The 17,782-nt window shown below is 39.7% G+C and overlaps 1 protein-coding gene and 1 long non-coding RNA gene across 3 annotated transcripts in view; one reads left to right on the forward strand and one right to left on the reverse strand.

Annotated features, from left to right (window-relative positions):
• LOC144319929 (uncharacterized) overlaps positions 1-17,782 on the forward strand; it is a 33,901-nt gene that overhangs the window by 4,349 nt on the left and 11,770 nt on the right. The gene's annotated exons all lie outside the window — the stretch shown is intronic.
• LOC144320708 (uncharacterized) lies at positions 127-13,271 on the reverse strand. 2 transcript variants are annotated; one of them, XR_013386317.1, is made up of 3 exons: positions 9,213-13,271; positions 5,920-6,015; positions 127-1,784 (listed from the first exon to the last, which is right to left on the reverse strand). It is a non-coding gene; the product is annotated as an uncharacterized LOC144320708 (long non-coding RNA). The 2 variants fall into 2 exon arrangements; XR_013386316.1 differs by lacking the exon at positions 127-1,784 and adding an exon at positions 4,545-5,048.

Here is a 17,782-nt window from a genome sequence, read left to right on the forward strand (position 1 = left end):
CTGAGCTGCTCATGAATCTACTGGCGAGCTAGTCACATGATGGGACCAGAAGGCAGAGACTGTCAAATGGTGGCTGACTGGTGAACTAGAAAAGGGTCAGATGGTAATAAACAGAAACATCACCAAACCAATTATCAACCAATAGAGGAGGAAAAGACCTATAGTGATACGACATCATCATAGAGGTTAACTAGCCCAACGTGTGTGTGGTTGAGGAAGTGGGGTTTGGGCTGGGAGGGAAGAAAGGTGAAAAGGACTGAGGCAAGAGCTACTCTCCAGAAAAACAAGAATATTACACAGCTAGTGTCAACAGGCGACTCTGCTGTTATATTTCTTTGAGCTACATTTATCCACACTGGCAACACCCTCAGCAGTGACATTTTCTTGGGTCATGATTTAGAGACTTTTTTTTTTTTTTAGAGAGCATGAGCAGGAGAGGGAGAAATTTTCAAGCAGACTCCGAGGTGAGCATAGAACCTGATGCAGGACTCGATCCCACAAGCCCAAGATCATGACCTAAGCTGAAACCAAGTGTGACACTTAACCAACTGTGCCACCCAGGCATCCCACTCAGGTCACAATGTAAATAGTACAGTTGCATTTTCAGATGTGCTGGGTTATAGGTTATTCATGACTTTCCATGTGATTAACGTGTATAATTATTGCTTAAGATTTAAAATGTTTAAAAAAAAATTTAAAATGTTTAGGTATTCTCGTTTCCTACCTAGCAATGAGACATCCTAGGTCACTGATGGATCAAGATAGGAAAGGGGCCCTGTGTCACATGGGAAAAGAGGAAGCAAGTTTCAAGTGCCCTGTGTTTCACACAGGTTAAAATAATGTACCACAAGTAACAAGTTGGCTTTTAAAATAGTTAAATTACACAAATAAACTAAAGCTATAACTAAATATAAGCACAATGCTGTTAACACAGACTCTGGAATCACATGTACCTGACATGGAATCCCAGCTCAGATAGTCAGGAGCTAGGGCAAATTATTCACTTGTCATAGCCTTGGTTTCCGGGTCTGTGACAGACTAACTCTTCCTAAGTCATGGGGTAGTCGTCAGATTTACATGAGGTTATGTCATCAGATTTACATGAGGTTATGCATTTACTATATTACATGTGTCTGGCACATGTTCACTGCTCAAGAAACATTAGTCATGACCATAATCATCCACTTTCTTTGTATTTTAAGAGTTTTTATCCATCTAGAAACTTCAGGAAAGACTTTTTCCCTCAAAATTTTATTCCGGTATGCCCCATTGTGACAGGAAGAAAAGGAGAAGCAAGGAAACAAGGCATGCCTTTCAATCCACTTCCATGCTAAATTATAGACTGCATGTGAGAACATTCATTAGCAATAAAAAGAATTTGCATCTTAAAACATCCATATACTTCTAAACATGAAAAAATGATCATTTGACTTAACATCATTTCAGACCTTAATCTTCATTTCTGATGACATTACTTTAAAAGAGGCCCAAACTATTTTTGCTCTAAACTTACCTATATCTCTTCCTCTCTGTAACCTCCAGAATTGCACTAGGGGCAAGGTCCTGTTTTCTGTCCTAGGCCTGCCCTTAGTAATGGCCTAGACCTCATCTGGTAGATATCTGCTTCCTGCTCTCCCCCACTTTTCCTTGGAGGACCCCGCCCCTCACTTCAGGTGATTCTGGTGGACTGGTAACCATGCTGCTTCTCTTTCCTCCCTTCAGAGAGATAGGTACATGTCCTTAGGAGATCAGTTGGATCTTCCCCAAGATTTGCTCTGTGAAGGCTGGGAAAGAAATGCCAAGTTTTAACCACACAATTGTAGCTGCTGGATTTAGCTCTTTTTGAAGGTAGTTTCAATTACATGAGCCAATAAATTCTCTTTTTGTTTTAGCTACTTTGGAGTTGAATTTCTATAACTTACACCTAAAAGAATCCTGACTTATAACGCACAGCAAGTCACATAACCTCATTAAGCCTCAATTTACTCTTAGACTCTGGATCTGGGGTTTTCTAGGACTTGCACTAAATGAAATCTTCAGACAAAATCGAATCTTAAGCATGAAAGGCAATCATTTAAAGTGACCTTGCCAGGAATTCTTCCCTAATGTAATTCATCAAGTTGAATTTATTTGTTGGCTTTTATTTTTAAGACTCAAAGCAGATATTCTTAAGAACTATACTTTTAGAATTAAGTGCCTCTAGAATACATCTACATGAGGAAAGAATGTGCAGTGATCTACCAAAGATGAAGATAAGCTTTATTCTTAGCAAACTGCTGCTTTTCAATAGGCTGTTTTTATTGTGTCTCTTAAAGCACCATGGCCAGATTTCAGGAAATGCAGCCAATGGTTGGATGTTGCATCCAGGGTTCTCATCTCTCCATCACAGAGAGAGAGAGAGACATGGTTCTTAAGGTACCAATAGAGTAAAATCTATGAACACAAGGGTAAATTACTGCTAAAATGTTCTAAAAGACAAGACAACCAAAAGAGGGTGAAACTTAATCTGAGCACACTATTATAAAAATAAAATAAACCAATAACGGCAACGTATAGAATCTTGTGCAGTCCTGGCAATACTGTCTACAAACATGAATAGCAATTTAGTTCACTTTCATATGCACTATATAATTTGAATCTTAATTCAGTAGATACATAGAATTTTTTTAAGATTTATTTATTTATTTGAGAGAGAGAACATGACAGCAAGCAGGGAGAGGGGCAGAGGGAAGAGAAAAAATTCTCCACACTGAGCAGGGAGCCTAGCTTGGAGCTCAGTCTCATGACTCAGAGCTCGAGATCGTGACCTGAGCTGAAATCAAACAAAAAAACAAACAAGTAGGACACTTAGCCAACTGAGCCACCCAGATGCCCCCATAGATACATAGTATTTCAAATTTATAAATAAAAAACACAAGGATCAGAGAAGTTATCCAGTGTCACACAGCTAATAACTAGTAGAACCACAATTTAAACCCAGTTCTTCCAAGGGCCAGACCTCTTAATACTGTACCAAGTTGCCTCTGTCTTTAAATCCTTGTTTGCTAACAATATGTCCAAGTAATAAAATACAAAGCTACTATTTTCTCCATCTCATAGAAGAAGAGACTAATAAGATACAAAAGTTAAATGTCTTATACAAAGTCATAAAGAAAAGAAAGAAAAAATGGGCCAAGTCTTCCATCATCATCGATATGGTCTCCCATTCATTGAATAGTATGAGCCAGAAATTATGGCAGACATCCTATACCTATTATCCTCATAATAACCCATAGGTGTAGGAGCTTTTATCCCATTTTACAGATGCAAGCACTAAGACACAGAAAGTTTAGTTTCTTTTCCAACATTATACATCTAGCAAGTGGCAGAACCAGAGCAGGAGTTAAGACTAGAAGGCACTGAAATCCTAAGGCTATTTTACTGCCTGTCCCACTGGAAATCTTCTATACAGTCAGTTTTGTATATAGTGCTGTGTAGAATACATGAAGTCTTTTTACTCATTTCCCTTGATATTTATCTCTCTCCAAAATAACAAAGAGCCCCCATTCTGTCTTAGTGACAAATCCTTCAGTGTCTTACTGGTACAGTTAGGTTGTAGTATGGATCCAAATCAGCCTTCTTTTTCATAAGAGAATTGTTTTTTGTTTTTTGTTTTTTTTTTTGAGAAGTTAGGTTTAAAGAGCTTTGAAAACAAGGATAATGGCCATAGTCACCTCAAGCGTTTGAAACTATTTTGTCTGATGGTTCTTCTAAGTCAAGAAAGCTTCTAGTCTCAGATTTGGAAGGCTAGTGACCCAGTTAACAAACCAGTTGGCAACTGGAACAAAGTACTTATGAAAAAGCATTTTTGAAAAACAAGCATTGAAAGAGACTCATTCAAAGTATAGAATTCTAGCTGTCTTGACCTTTTGAGGGAAAAAAAATTTTTTTAAGATTTCATTTATTTATTCATGAGAAACACAGAGACATATGCAGAGAGAGAAGCAGGCCCCATGCAGGGAGCCCGATGTGGAACTCAATGCTGGGACTCCAGGATCCTGCCCTGGGCCGAAGGCAGATGGTCAACTGCTGAGCCACGCAGGAATCCCTTGAGGAAAACATTTTATAATTAACTGAAAGTCACTGTTTTCATAGCCTGACTGTGGCAAGTGCTCCACATCAAGAGAAAGTCTCATCATGATGGTCAGTACATTTCAATAAGCCTTTCAAACACTTAATATAGGAGAACTTTCTTAACCAAATTTTCATTATTTTATTTAATTATTCCCTCATGCATTCATTTCAAACATTTGAGTACCTACCCTGTGCCCTGGGGAAATTCAAATCTGAGTAAGACAGTAAGTTCTATCTCTCTGGTGTATTTATATAAGAAAGTATGATCTAGGGCTAGTTATTATGAAAGCCCAGAGCCTAGTGTAAAATCTTGTGACCAGGAGGGGAAAATGGAGCAAAATAAGGGAAAAAGAGGATATGATATATTTTTTAAAGATTTTTATTTATTTATTTATTTATTCATTCATTCATTCATTCATTCATAGAGACACAGAGAGAGAGAGAGAGAGAGAGAGAGAGGCAGAGACACAAGCAGGCTCCATGCAGAGAGCACGACGTGGGACTCAATCGCGAGTCTCCAGGATCATGCCCCGGAGCTGCAGGGGGTGCTAAACTGCTGCGCCACAGGGGCTACCCGAGGATATGATATTTAAGCTGAACCCGGTGACACTCAGAACTCTCATCCACTCCTGGCTTGGCACCCTATTTATTTTTGTTTATCTGTTTGTTTGTTTAAGGTATTCTTTACCATGGCCCAGGAACTATCCAAAGTGATTCACATAGATTATTTTCATTTAATTAATAAGTGCTCAACCAGTGTTAAATTCTTCCTTCCATCCCTTCTTGTCTTCCCTAGTATACCTTCAGAGTCAGAGTCAGAAATTAGGATATTCCTCTCCTTCTCTGTGTGCTGAGATATTGAGAAAACGGAGCTGAATCCATGGTCCTCTCTCTTGATTCAGAGCAGCAGAAGTCTTACCAGGGACTTATGGGAACTGGTGTAAGCAAAGTGGGGGAATTGTGAGGATTCTGGGCAGGGATGCACTTAGCCTTAGTAAGCAAGAACTTGCAACAGGCCAGGAAAACTCTATGATCTTTTTTTGTTTCTGTCCCTTGCTGTGATTGTGCTCCATTTTTTTTTTGTTACATGAATGAGGGGCTTTCTCTGAGGGCCAGACCAAATGGTACAAAATGGCAGATAAAGCCCTCACATGTACATTGTCTTCATTCCAGAGAGCAGCCAGGAGTTCAAATGCAATCCCTGGAAGGGAGCCCTGGCTCAGCTTAGGTCAAGTACTTATGCCTAGTCCAGTCAGCTGTGGTCAAGATATCAGTCATGTTGCACAAAATGAATGTTGGGGAATCTCTGCTGTTTCCATGTATGTAGGGGAAGACAAAGAAGAGAAGAAGCCATTGCCCCAAAATAACACACAATGATTGTCTACTTACAACACCTTAATTTTTCAAATTAAATTTATAATAGTAGAATTAATGAATTAAGAATATTAACATTTTAAGTTATTTTTTAATATTTTGAGAGGAGAGAGAGCACATGCACACATGTGTGCAGGGAGGGGCAGAGAGAGAAAATCTCAAGCAGACTCCACATGGGGCTCGATCCCACAACCCCGAGTTCATGACCTGAGCTGAAACTGAGAGTGGGACACTTGACTGACTGAATCACCCAGATGTCCCAAACATTTTTAAGTTCTTGATTAAGTTCAGCCATTTTTCCAACACTATTGCTTCCATTCTCATCCCATCTAAATTTTCAGGCCAAAAATTTGAAACTGATTATCACTTTCATCTTTTCAATCATAGAGCTAGAATACTTAAAATATTTTCCACATATTTGGTAGTCATTACCTATTGATGCTCTTTGCTTCTATTGTATTGCTCAGCAGGGAGCTTGCTTCTTCCTCTCCTTCTGCCTGCTGCTCCGCCTGCTTGTGCTCTCTCTCTCTGTGTCAAATAAATAAATAAAATCTTTTTTAAAAAAATAATTAAATAAATTATTTATTTAGATATTGTTTTAATTTTTAAGAAGATTTTGCTTATTAATTTGAGAGAGAAGGAGAGAGCATGAGTGGGAGGAGGGGCAGAGGGAGAAGCTGACTCCCCACTGAGCAGATAGCCCACCACGAGGCTCAACCACAGGATCATGACCAGAGCAGAAGGCAGATGCTTAACTGACCGAGCCACCCATATGCCCCTATTTAAATTTTTTTTTAAGATTTATTTATTTATTTTTAGGGCAAGAGAGCACAAGTGGGAAGGGCACAAGGAGAAGGAGAATCTCAAGCAGGTGCCACACTCAGCGTGGAACCTGAAGGGGGCGCTCAACCTCACAACCCTGAGATATCATGACCTAAGCTGAATGAAACCAAGAGTCAGGCACTTAATTCACTCAGGTACACCTTGTTTTTTTGTTTTGTTTTTTAAACATTTAATTTATTTATTCATGAGAGAGAGAGAGGCAGAGACATAGGCAGAGGGAAAAGTAGGCTCCATGCAAGGAGCCCGATGTGGGACTTGATCCCGGGACTCTGGGATCACACCCTGAGCCAAAGGCAGATGCTCAACCGCTGAGCCACCCAGGCATCCCAGGAATACCTTTTTAAAATTTTTTTTATAAGGAATATGTATTACTGGGCATCTGGGTGGCTCAGTCCATTAAGCCTTCTGTGATCAAGCCCCACATTGGGCTCTCTGCTCAGTGGAAATCTGCTTCTCCCTCTCTATCTTTGTCCCTCCCTACCACTTGTGCACTCTCTCTCTCATAAATAAATAAATAAATAAATAAATAAATAAATAAATAAATAAATATTTAAAAGGAATATACATTACATTTAAACTTTCATCACAGGGCACCTGAGTGGCTCAGTCAGTTAAGCATCTGACTTCAGCTCAGTTGATGTCCTGAGATCAAGCCCTGTGTTGGGCTCCCTGCTCAGCAGGAAGTCTGCTTGCCTCTCCCTCTCCCCTTTCCCCGCCTCCTCAAGTAAATTAATTAATTAATTTTTTTAAAAAAACTTAATTTCAAAAAACATCTTTGACTTACAAATCACCAGAATGAATAATATAGCATAACCATGTACCTACCACACAGCTCTAGAAATAAATACCAGCACGGTGGAAGCTTCTTGTGTAACCTTTTCCATCATATCCCTCTTTCTCAGAAGTTTCCATGCCCGTAAGTCTGGTTTTTTTTTTTTTTCCTATAATGTCATACTTCTACTAAATGTGTACATATTCCTAAACAGCATGCAGTACTTTTCTCCTATTTTAGGATTATAGATAATTGGTATTCTGTAAATAATTGGTATTAACGTATATAATTGGTATGTTATCTTGTATAACTTATTTTTTCACCCAAATGATGTGCTTTTAATTTAACCATGTTAATACAGATACTTTAGATCATTCCCTTTCACTGCTACATAGTATTCCACTTACAAATGTTCAGCAGTTTGTTCATGTTCCTTTGTGGAGGTTGGTTTCCAGCATTTTACTATTTTGAACAGTAGTGCTATGAACATTCCTAGGCCCATTTCCATGTGTATGGTTTCTCAAGTTCGTGTGTATATCTAGCAGTAGAATCAGGACATAGGGTGTGTGTTTCTTCAACTTCCCAAAGTAGGGATAAATTGCTTTCCTAAATGATTGTACCAATTTATAGTCAGAGATTCTGTTGTTCTAAAACTCCTTACCCACTCAGAGAGCAGACATTTATCTGTATATATTTTTTCCTTTATTTGTCTTACACTACACTCCTTAATTGAGCTGGAATTAATTTTTCTATAAGGTGTGAAATGGGAACCTAAATTGACTTTTTAAAATTTAATTGATTAATTAACTAATTAATTTTATTTATTCATGAGAAACACAAAGAGATAGGCAGAGACATAGGCAGAAGGAGAAGCAGGCTTCCTGTGGGAAACCCAATGCGGGATTTGATCCTGGGATCCTGGGATCATGAGCAGAAGGCAGACACTCAACCACTGAGCCACCCAGACATCCCTGACTTTTTTTTAAAAAAACAAATAACCAATTGTCCCACCATCATTCATTGACCAAACAAGTCCTTTTTCATTATACTTCAATCTTTTTCTTACTCTCATCTTTTTTTTTAAATTTATTTTTTATTGGTGTTCAACTTACTAACATACAGAATAACCCCCAGTGCCCGTCACCCATTCACTCCCACCCCCCGCCCTCCTCCCCTTCTACCACCCCTAGTTCGTTTCCCAGAGTTAGCAGTCTTTACGTTCTGTCTCCCTTTCTGATATTTCCCACACATTTCTTCTCCCTTCCCTTATATTCCCTTTCACTATTATTTATATTCCCCAAATGAATGAGAACATATAATGTTTGTCCTTCTCCGACTGACTTACTTCACTCAGCATAATACCCTCCAGTCTTACTCTCATCTGATGGCTTGTCTGGTTGAATTTCAGTATCATTTTGTAGAGTATCCTAAATAACCTATTGAGATTTTTTTTTTTAAAGATTTTATTTATTTATTCATGAGAGACACACAGAGAGAGGCAGAGACACAGGCAGAGGGAGAAAAGCAGGCTCCATGCGTGGGACTCGATCCTGTGTCTCCAGGATCAGGCCCTGGGCTTAAGGCGGTGCTAAACCACTGAGCCATCCAGGCGTCCCAGCTATTGAGATTTTATTGTAATTGTCTTAGGCCCATGAATTATTTGGGTCTAAAACTCACATTCAACAGCTCATTCCCCTACTCTCAAACTGAAATAACTAAACTCCTCACTGCATAAAATCAAGTGCCTTCAGCCTGCTACTGAAGTGTTCTATTATTTGTACTTGTTCTCATCTTTCAAGCTCATCTCTTCCAACAGTCCAGTGTCTCCTTATCCACTAAGCTTTCCTTATTTATTTTTTTCCTACAAACTTTGCTCGTGAAATTCCCTCCAACCAAGAATGCCAACCCTTTCCTCCATTCCCTTTGTTTATTTAAACCTTTTCCTTCCTTCAAGGGCCATTTGGGGTCCTAGCTACTCTAAGGGTCCTAGTCAGGAGTTAGCCCACTATCTTGCATTGCTATTCAATCTTCTGATATATCTGTGTTTAATCTCTCCAATTCTATGATTGAGTTAACTAAAATAAGACAATGGGAGACAATTGGAACTTACCTGGAGTGAGGTCAAGAAGAACAGTTGCTGGTAAGAGAATCAGCAACCACGTTAGGCATTTCACTTCTAACATTTGTAACCTTGAAGAGAAGAAAATAGCAAGATAGATGAAAGACAGAAGCTGGAGCTGGTGCCTCCACATCTCATCCCGCCCTCATATGGCCAGAAAACAGTGAAGACAGATAATAGAGAAATTCAACATCTGCACCATCAAAATGCCTTACATTTGAATAGTGCTTTAGGGTTTGCTAATTTGCACACACCATCTCATTTAACCCATGCAAATCTTTGAAGTAGGTGAGATATCTCCATTTTTACCAGTGAGGACACAGGATTAGAGGTTAAAGGTCACACACCTAGGAATTGGTGGTGCCAGCTCTGCAACCCCAACCTTCTAAATGACCTTAGTTCATCACTCACATTCATAGTTGCTTCCATGTTAACTTCAAAAGTTTTTAAATTTTATTTTTAGTTGTGGCTCCCAAATCTCACATAATATGAAATTTCCTTCAACCATTTTTAAGGTACAGTCAATAATGTTAACTATATTGACATCATTCTATAATGAGATCTCTAGAATTTTTTCATTTTTGTAAAACTGCAACTCTATGGTCATTGAACAACAGTTCCCCATTTCTCATTCCCCCAGCCCCTGGCAACCACCCCATGCTACTTTCTGTTTCCATGATTTTGGTTACTCTAGATATCTCATACAAGTGGAATCATACAGTATTTGTCCTTCTGTGATTGGCTTATTTCACTTAGGTTCATCCATGTTGCAGCATGTGTCAGAATTTCTTCTGTTAAAGGCAGAATAATATTCCCATATATATACAGTTTCCTTATCTGCTCATTTGCTAGTGGACAGTTAGGCTGCTGCTACCTCTTGGCAGTTGTGTATTGTTGCAATGGATATAGATGTATGGATGTGCAAATATCTCTTTGAGATCCTGTTTTCAATTCTTTTGGATATATACCCAGAATGGGATTGATAGATCATAAGATAATTCTGCATTTAATTTTTTGAGGAACCATGTTTACTTTTAAGCAAATAGCCTTATTCACATAGTCTCTACTGCATTATGTTAAGAGGCAGCATATCGCCTTTCCTCTAATTAGATTGAATATAGCAATCATGCTCTTATATGACCATTAAAATATGTTTAAAGTTCTTACTTAAAAGGGGCATCAATCACAACTTTGGCAACTGTAGATGTTTCCATTTCCTCCGTCTCAGTTAACAAGTTCTTCTTCACTTTTACCACCACCACACCCCCCACCCCCATACAGGGGCACTAGATGAGAAGATTCATGATGGAAGGACCTATCTGTTTTGTTCTGATTCTGTGCTTCAAGTAACTAGCACAGTGGCTGGCATATAATAAGCATCAAAGAATATGGTTAAATGAATTAGTGAGTGCATGAATGCAAGGCTACATTGATGGGTATAGTCAAAAAAATTGAATTATCCCCAGAAGTGGATGTTATCATTGATAAGAGAGAATAGTTTAGCACTTCTTGTTCTAGCAAGCAGGAAGTAGAACACACATGGCAAAGAGACATTCAATGACATGAATTTTACCAGAATGATGATACCACGTATAGGATAAATTCAGACTAAAGCTCTGATGGTGATACAGGATTGTACCAACTGTGGGGATTTGGAGAGCTTGGGAAACCTTTGGAATTCTGAGAAGGTGGGACGCCTGGGTTGCTCAGCAGTTAAGCATCTGCCTTTAGCCCAGGGGGTGATCCTGGGAGTCTCAGGATCAAGTCCCACATCGGGCTTCCTGCATGGAGCCTGCTTCTCTCTCTGCCTATGTCTCTGCCTCTTTCTCTCTCTCTCTGTCTCTCATGAATAAATAAATAAAGTCTTAAAAAAAAAAAAAAAGGAATTCTGAGAAGGTCCTGCTGGATTAGTGGGACTGAGCTCTAGGTAGAAAAAGCCAAGAGATGGTGCTAATGGCACAGGACTGTATTTCTCTTCCCTCCTGTCAGACATCATGGATCCTGGTTAGAGAGCATTGGCAGCAAAAGCATTGTCACACCAAGTGGAAGATGTCCTGCTGGCCAGCTTGCTGTATGTTAGGCTGACTGATGCCCTCTAATGAGGACAGGGGTGTGGGAGCAAAGAGAGGATTAAACAAATCGAGGGCAGTTATTATCTCATGAAGAAAGCAAGCGCTCCTGCTTAAAGGCTGCTATCCATAAATATGTTTTTTATTTTTTTATATGTTTTTAAAAGATTTTATTTATTTATTCATGAGAGACACAGAGAGAAAGGCAGGGACATAGGCTGAGCGAGAAGCAGGATCCCTCCAGGGAGCCAGATGATGCATGATCCCAGGCCTCTGGGATCACAACCTGAACCATAAGCAGACACTCAACCGCTGAGCCACCGAGGCGCCTCTGTCCATACATCTTTAGACTTGATATACAACCTTATGAAAGAAACTGGAGGAAATGGGATTACAGTGTATCAGCAAAACTGAAATCTAGATTTAACAAAAATTGCATGAATTTTTAAAGGATAGACGCCCTAGAACAAATTGTTCAGTGGAAATTATGCTCTGCACATATCTGAAGATGAATGAATTGTAGCTCTCTTCCATTCAAATGAGGAGATGGATTTCAAGCAAAAAGTATCTTCTAACAGGCATGTCCTACCAAAGAGATAAAAGACAAGGTTAGGTTGCTTGGTGATTATGTGAAATCTTTTCCCATTCTCTTAGTCATGAAATTTTTTTTAAGATTGTATTTATTTATTTAAGAGAGAAAAAAGACAGAGAGAGCACAAGCAGGGGAAGGGGCAGAGGGAAAGGGAGAAGCAGGCTCCTAACTGAGCAGGGAGCCCAATGTGGGGCTTGATCCCAGGACCTCAGGATCATCACCTAAGCCAAAGGCAGAGGTTTAACCAACTGAGCCATCCAGGCACCTCCCTCCATCATGGATTTAAATTCATATTAGTAGAACAATAGTAAATAGTGGGGCCTTTTTAAATATATTGCTTTTTAGAGGAGTCAGCATGGTTTAATGGAAAATGCTAAATACAGTTCAAAAGACTTGAGTTCTGACACTAGTATTGCGTGGACCACAGTGGCTTTCAGAAAATTATCAGTTTTCATTGCCTACACTACCAAGAGAATGAAACAAAGCTTATCATGTTACTCCACAACATAAAATTCTTCATGGGCACCCACCACCTGCAGGCAAATTCTGAACACCTCTGCCCAATAAATTCATTATCTGACTCCAACTTACCAAATAACTTCTATCATTTGCCCCTCAACCCAGGGTCAAGCAGTACCGAATGATATGTAAGTTCCTCAAATAAACCACACTCATTTGTGCTTTCTCTGCTTAAATACCCTTCTCCCTTCTTTTATTTGGCTTCTACGCAACATGCCTTAAGCACCACTACTCTGAATTTCCTCTTGGAACTCCTATGTGTCCACTGACCCTTGTCTATACTGCCATAATGACAACTGTATTATAATTGGTGATTGGCATGCCTGCCTTCTCATTAGACTCTTCCCCTTACCAGCATAAAGGTAATATCTTTTTATCATGTAAATTCAAACAAAGTATAAAAGTAAAATGTCCCCCGGAAAACCCACTCCTAAAGACAGTTCTTGTTAACACAGAGCAGGAATTACAAGTTTCATTTGAATTTTCAGAACATAGCAGTGCCGGGGTGCCTGGCTCAGTCAATTAAGTGTCTGTCTTCTGCCTGGGATCAAGCCCTGTATCGGCTCTGTGGGGAACCTGCTTCCCCCTCTACTTCTGCCTGCTGCTCCCTGTGCTTGTGCTCTCTCTGTTACACAAATAAATAAAATCTTAAAAAAAAAAAAAAAAAAGAACATAGCAGTGCTTGGTATATAAGGGTCCTCAACAAACAGAGCTAAACTGGGGCACCTGGTTGGCTCAGTCAGTTAACCGTCCAACTCTTGGGCTCATTCAGTTCAGGTCATGGTCTCAGGGTTGTGGGATGGAACCCTGTGTTGGAGCTTCATGCTCTATGGGGAATCTTCTTAAGATTCTCTCTCCCTCTTCTTCTCTCCCTCCTCCCCTTGCCCTCTTTCCAGAATAGATAAATAAATCTTTAAAAAATAAAATAAATCTTTTAAAATTTTATTTATTTATTTATTTATTTATTTACAAGACAGGCAGAGACATAGGTAGAGGGAGAAGCAGGCTCCCAGCAGGGAGCTTGATGTGGGACTGGATTCCAGGACCCCGGGTTGAGGCAGACACTCAACCACTGAGCCACCCAGGCAGCCCAGAATAAAATAACTCTTTTAAAAACTAAATAAACAGAGCTAAAGAAATGAATCTATAAAATGAGGATGGCATAACTGGCTGTACCAGCCAACAGTATGTTGTGGTGATGGAATCATGCAGGATAATGACTATGAAAGTTCTTTGAACACTGGTAAGCATAATGCAAGCACAAAATTGTGTGACAAGTGACTAATGACCCTGGACTTTATTTTATCTTGCTTCTTGGTTTCAATGATGCAGATGCTGATGATAAAAAATAATAATAGCTAACACTTACCGAGCACTTTTCATGTCAGAAGCACTTTCCTAAGTGCTTTACCTGTATTAACTCACTTAATTACTATAAGAACCTAAAAGGTAAAAACTATTAATTTCCCCATTTTTTTCAGATGAGGAAGCCAAGGTACAGAAGGCCATGTAACTTGCCCTCTAAAACCCAGAGGTGATGAGTAACACAGTCAGGGTTTAACCCAGAGAAGCTTGTGTCTGGATCCATACTCAACCCTTTCACTTGGCTGCCTCCTGTATACAACCTTGAGGTCATAACAGGAGCCAGTTACTTCCCATTGCTTCTTGAACGAGTTTTAGTTCCATTCTTAGATTGCTTCTTCAATGAGTTTTAGACTCAGAAGTACCTTTGCCTCTCTTATCCTTTGCTTCCTCATATATAAAATGGGTATATCAATGGCCCCTATCTCACAAGGTTGTTTGTGAAGATTTTCTCACCTCTGCCTCAGTAGCTAAGCCAGGAAGGGATCAGACCTAAATTGCACATCTAAAGTCTGGAGCCAGTGACGGATCACGTTGCAACAGAGCAGCAGTGAAGGAAAACAAAAAGACCACACTGTGCAGCTAACGGTATTCGTAATGTAGGAGGAGCTCGGCGTCTATTGACAAGTGTATTTACTGGCAGTTTTATGCTGAGAACTAGCACTCTAACTCAGGCCTTTTCATTCAAAGATTCGGTGGCCAAGTAAGCAGGCTCCCATGAAGAGAAAGCATTCCCAAGACGGGACCCTCACTTCTTATTAATTTGGTTCTGTGGCTTTGGTTAATACTAATGCCAATAATAGTTGATGGCGACCTATACCTGATAGAAAAGGCAGAAATGGAAACGAAACTTTGCAGCATGTCATGCAGGAAACAGCAGAAGTACGTTTATTAAGTACTGTGGAAGCAGAGAGCAAACTACACTGGCAGGTGCTTGGATCTGGAACAGCGTTCAAAGCTTGTAGAAAATTCAATCCAACTTTCCAAGGAATTGCCAGGCAGATGCTATAGCTCTATCCAGCCAAGCGATGGTACAGTCACACCAGGTTCAGGACCCTGTGGGAGTCATAGCTACTGAGGATCTCCAGGGAGAGAGTACTTGGTTAAACCCCCTGTTGGGATCTCATTCAACTCCTGGGCTACATTATTTGTAAAGCTCCTAAGGAAATACGGAGCCTTTATCTGTGCTAGAGAAGAGAAATGAAGGCACAGATGGCAACTTCATACATACAGTCTAGTTTAATCAACGAGGAAGTTACTGGAACCAAAAAAAAAAAAAAAAAGACTCAAATTAATGCAGCATTGCCCCTAGGCTAGGTACTAAAGACAGAAGGTAGAAAACTGACAAATCTGCTGTTAACTGGAAATGAATAGCTAAAAACTAACCAGGAAGTTTTTCCAAGGCAGTCTTGCAAATGCTCTGAATGTCAGAGAAAAGAATGAGCCTTTAGAAGGAAGAGCTCCTGAGCATACACACAGGGTGAGTCAATGGTGAGACCTTCAGGTTGCATTGGGGAACATTTGTTTAGAGCAGTAATATTAACAAATTTGGCCATACCTAGTGATATCGAGTCTAGAAAACAGCTCAGGGAAACATTGTCCTCAGAATTAAAACAGTGAGAAATCAAGGCATAATAGATGCAGTGAGCCATCTGCAGAGGTAAATCACCCTAAGAAATGTTTCATGAATGTGTTTGCAGAGAAACTTGGGAAGACCTGAGTCCAATGCTCATGACTAAAATTAACCACATATTTTATGCCTCTGCGCCTTTGCACATGTTGTTCCTTCTGTCCATTTTATCTTCTGTTGCTCTTTTCTCCCCTTTCTACAGCCTATTGGGTAAACTATTTTTCTTTTAAAATACATTCCAGGAAAAAGTAAAATAAAATAAAATAAAATAAAATAAAATAAAATAAAATAAAATAAAATAAAATAAAATAAATAAAATAAAATAAAATAAAATAAAATAAAATAAAATAAAATAACATTCCAGGGCAGCCCAGGTGGCTCAGCGGTTTAGCGCTGCCTTCAGCCCAGGGCCTGATCCTGGAGACCTGGGATCGAGTCCCACGTCAGGCTCCCTGCATGGAGCCTGCTTCTCCCTCTGCCTGTGTCTCCGCCTCTCTCTCTCTGTGTCTCTCATGAATAAATAAATAAATAAATAAATAAATAAATAAATAAATAAATAAAATCTTTAAAAAAAATTTTAAAAAGTACATTCCAAAAAAAAAAAGTACATTCCAGGCATGATCTTCTCTTCACCTATGCCTGAGAACAGAATGAATCGTTTCCTCCTTCCTCCTACTTTTGTACTCTGTACATCTTCTCCTTATTGTTATTTGAGACCTTGTCACAAATAACCCTAGCACACTGCAGGCTTTCTGAGGGCAGAGACCAAACCTCTTCCTCCAGCATCTTCCACTACAGTGCCCAGCCTAACAGATATTTATCTGGGCCAGAAGAGGGGAGGAAGGCTATGTCTCCTCTAGAAATGGTGTAGCGGGATCTTTGGGGTGGGGTTGACCGGTGTGGTGCTTTGCCAGATTGGCATATTGAATATTGTCATAGGTTTAGGAGCAGTGTCAGAATCTATATGAACCATGAAATTTTTATGTTTATTGAAGGAGAACTCTAGAGGCACTGGCTGGCTCAGTCAGTGGAGCCCTTGGCCTTGATCTTAATCTCAGAATTCTAAGTTTGAGCCCCACATTGGTTGTAGGAATTACTTAAAAGTAAAATCTTAGGAAAAAAAAGAGGGAACTCTAGCTTTTTTCTTTTTAATGAGAAAGAGTGGTTTAGTAGGGAGACACATGTATAAACAAAAATATCCAAGTTGTTATAAAAGTACACACAAGATTAAGACCTAGTATAAAGCAAAGGGAAAATTAACTCCCTAGATGAAGATCAGAAAAAGTTTTTTTTTTTTTTAAAGATTTTATTTATTCATGAGAGACACTGAGAGAGAGAGAGAGAGGCAGAGACACAGGCAGAGGGAGAAGCAGGCTCCATGCTGGGAGCCCGACCTGGGACCCAATCCCGGGTCTCCAGGATCACACCCTAGGCTGAAGGCGGCGCTAAACCGCTGAGCCACCCAGGCTGCCCCAGAAAAAGTTTTGCAGTGGAGGAAACGATTGTGCTAATAGGAGTTTGTTGAGCAAACCACCTCAACAAAGGCAGAGGGAACAACCTTACCAAAGCATGAAAATAGTGTAACGTTATAAATATTACTTTGTGCTTACTCTACTCCAGACACTGTTCTTTTTTTTCCCCTAAGATTTTATTTATTTATTTATTTATTTATTTATTTATTTATTTATTTATGAAAGAGAGAGAACGAGTGAGGGGAGAAGCCGAGGGAAAAGCAGACCACCCCACTGAGCAGGGAGCCTGATACAGAGTTCAATCTGAAAATATCGAGATCGTGACCTAAGCTGACGGCAGATGCCCAACCAACTGAGCCATCCAGGCAAGCCAACTCCCAGACATTCTTCTAAGAGCTTTTACATGAATCAGTTCCTGTAATATTGCCAACAATCTTAAACAGTTTATACAATGTTATCAATTAGATTCCACTGCTTGTAACAGAGGCTGTAACAACAGTAGTGAAACAATAGAGCAGTGTCTTTCTTTCTCCACAAAACATCAGGTTCCTAGACTCCTTTTGGCCAACTAGTCTAGAAGCTAGTCGTGGCCTTTATCCTCACAGTCCAGGATGTTGGCTAGAACTCCAGCCATCACATCCACATTCCAGACAGCAGGACAGGAGGCACAGGGAACTCAACAGCTGGCATTTTATGCAGATTCTTAGAACTTTCCACAAATACCCCATTGCCCCAACACAGTCTTATAACTACAAACAGTTGTGAAATATTCTGGGAAATAGGCTTTATTTTGTATATTACATCCCCACCTATGATTTGGAGTTTGATGACTATGGAAAGGGAGAACAGATAATGGGTGACAGGAGTTTCTGCACCTCTTATTTCCATTTTTCAGATAGTAACTCCAGTGCAAAGTG

Source organism: Canis aureus, chromosome 9, assembly GCF_053574225.1.
Source record: "Canis aureus isolate CA01 chromosome 9, VMU_Caureus_v.1.0, whole genome shotgun sequence".
Classification (NCBI taxonomy): domain Eukaryota; kingdom Metazoa; phylum Chordata; class Mammalia; order Carnivora; family Canidae; genus Canis; species Canis aureus.